We start from the raw sequence: 3,443 nt of genomic DNA on the forward strand, positions 1-3,443 counted from the left end.
CACCGGCGTACCTCGTTGACAAATTTCCGTTGGAAAGAGCTCACATCCTCATTTAACTATCAAGAAAGTATTTGAACGGAATCGAGGCGTAATTACGAGTACTTACATCTTTAAACTGAACAACTCCAGCTTCCCCCAACTCCGATATGGTGTGATACGCCGCTTCGGGTTGTATAAAAAGCTGCACCAGACTCATCTCCTCGCTTCGAAATAGGCTTCCCATTTTGCCGATTTTATGAACGCTGTTGCATGCAGTATGTTTTCACCGCCCTTTTTTTTCAATCAAACCGGTATGTACACCTCAAGAAGCACTTTACGAATGGATGGAACCTTTACCTTATCTTAAAGATAAGGCCGATAAATTTAAGCAGATACCGTATCGGCATAGAAATATGATGATAAGTCATTTGTAGAATGCATAGATACCAACAATGGCTTTAAGTTCAGATAAATGACCTGAATAAAATTTTTGTAAAAAAACACTTTTTGGGTGTACCTACTCACTGAAAACAATTTAGGCTGACACTGGTCTTCGCCCTTCTTTATGTGTAATAGCGCGAGTTTTTTTATTGTTTACAGGGTTACTATCGCACTTGACGTGTGTAACTATCACGAACTATTGTTGTGAAATTTCTGCACTCGTTTCGACATTCGTACATTTCACCTACATTATAGTGTATACACTTATCGTTAGTAGTCAATTTGCAAACGTTATTTAGTTCCGTAAGGTGATATACAGTTTTACGATAAATAAATGCTTGTATACCATCGTCCATAACCCTAATATTTTGATACTTTGAACTTTAGTTTAAATTTCCGAATCCGGCTTCTGTTAAAACTTTTGAGTAGTAGTGGGATTATCTTCCAATGAAATCATTCAAAGAAGCACTAAATTGCTTTTTAATTGATATTAACAGTGAAGTAAATATTTTGACGAAATTGTATAACTTATATTTGGTTAAAAATTTTTGTTAGGGCAATCGATTTCCAAATGTCACCTCACTTTCAACACTTTCAGCGCACCCCTTACACGGGATTTAATAAAACCCATTATTCTCCCTCCTTCGTGTGTTCAAACGACATTAAAATTAAGACCGATTACAGAATTATTTTAATAAGCTTTAAATAATACCGCATGACCCTTTGTAATATTAAAACTTTTAAATTGGGGGATTTAAATTTGCGCTTTCTTCGATGTATTTGACATATTCCTGCATTTTTTTGGTAAACTTTCCGGAAAATGATTTTTTAGTTGGGACCACCCTCTTCGGTTATCGCATGGTAAAATTTAAGATCCGGCTATATAGTCGAGGAATCGAAACTTGAAATAGTATAACACCTGCCAATTTTTTAAAATTCCATCCATTTGCATGAAAATTTGGAATTAAGTTCAACTTATCCTCCACTTCAAAGTCTACATTATGCCGACAGGCGCTCTCCATTTTTTAGAGGTGAAAACTCCCCCTTTTTGCCTAAACCCATAAAACTACATACTAAAGCTTAATGTGAGTAAAATTTAGTTCAGATGAGTTGAGTAGTGATTGTTAGAGGCTTTGGAACATTATTAAGCGGCAGAGCAAAGCGATGCAATCTTTATAGGGGAATCGATGGTGTCCGTCTGTCCGTGAACACGATAACTGTTAACCGCTTGAACCGATTTGGTTCAAACTTTGCACAGTTGACTTATATGCCACATGTAACAAGTCTATTAAAAATGAGTCAAATCCATCCGTGGGGTCACACCACGACCACCGTGGGTCACACCGAGGTGCTCTGCCGCTTTTTTAGACGCTCTTTATGGGTTTATTTCAGAATATTTCAACCATTAAAAATCAACCCTTATTGTGGTTTAATAAAAACAAGTATTTACACTCAAAAAGTTAATCTATTATTGACGACAGTTCTTCACAGTGGCGTAACTACAATGTCTCAAAGGTACGCAATGAGGACGGGCCCCGACTTAAAAGGGGCCCCGGCAAAAATGTACAAAAAATGTAATTTTTATATAAAAAATACTGAAAAAAATTGAAAATTTCCAGAACTCCTTCAATGTTACGCTTGTGTTAATTATTTACATAGTTTGCGTTACTAAAGGAACAGATAACATTGTTCACAGGCGGTAAATAGGTACCTATAGGTGAAAAATCCGGACCAATATCTACAACATACAAAATTAACAATCCGAGGAAGTAACTATTGAATTTAAATCATCATATCATTTAAATCTGACCTTAATTTAATACGAAATTTGATATGCTCAAAAGTAGCCAGCTCAAAGAGATTTAAAAGCAACTCCACCCGTTTCTCATTTGTGAAACATAAAATTCCGAAGTCTCTTACATAAAGTACCTTCATGAAACACTTTGTTAATTAGCGGGACCTTCTGCAGTCCAGAAGATATCTGAAGGTCCTGAATACGGTAACCTTAAACTGAATTTGTATTTCGAGATGAATGCGACTAAGTACTTTTAACACTCTAGCATTTACCTCTGCATGGACGAAACAGTTACCGTCATTCAAAAAAGGCGGATTCATACACAAAGAATAGAAATTGCTAATCAAACTTAATAACTAAATGAGTTTAAATGTATCTCCAGCGGTGTCTGTAGATACGCCACCTGTACTTGTCGTTTGAAATTTTGAAAGCAGACATCTCAGAATGGACGAAAATACCATAGTGGAACCTCCAAGAGAAAAGCAAAAAACGAACGTTGAACAGCGAATAAATAAGTTCAGAGTTAAGCAACGTCGGAAGATCGATATGAGGGTGATATCTTTATTAAAGAATCCAAATCTTCTGGAGTGTATTTCTAGTGAACTTTCATTTATATATTTTTAAGATGGTTGTCATTAGAAATCCAAGCGGTTATATTAAGCGTAAGGGAAAGGGCCCCCAAATATTTTTGAGGACGGGCCTTTAAAATGAAGTTACGCCACTGGTTCTTCAGTGTGCAATAATTGTGCATTTCGAACAAAGTATGGACATCCTAATAGATGGCATATCGAACGTTGATATAAACTTTAAACAGTTCATAGAGAAGAAGTGTTTATGTATTTCCTATTTTCTAGTGGAAAAAAACCTTAGTTTAATACTCTTCATTTTGATATAACACTTATGGTTGTATTTTGTTGCTTTAATTAACTTTCAGATTTTCGAAATGGTAATATTCTTTTTGAATCGCCCTCTATATACATTACATAGTGTATAGGTGTATGGAATGCATGTAAATGTGCATGTACGTTTCTAATGTGTATTATACGAAATATATGCCGGTCATGTAGATCGTCATGCTCCAATTTGTGCTTTCAGATTTTTTCGAAAAAAATGTTGGTTCTTTTTTTAATCATAACTTTTTTACTGTTTATGGTAGAAAGTGCTTTAAAAAACCAGGTTTTTATAAGAGCTGCAAGGTTATTTACATCAATACCCTTTAAAACTCTTA

Source organism: Photinus pyralis, unplaced genomic scaffold, assembly GCF_008802855.1.
Source record: "Photinus pyralis isolate 1611_PpyrPB1 unplaced genomic scaffold, Ppyr1.3 Ppyr1.4_LG3b, whole genome shotgun sequence".
Classification (NCBI taxonomy): Eukaryota; Metazoa; Arthropoda; class Insecta; order Coleoptera; family Lampyridae; genus Photinus; species Photinus pyralis.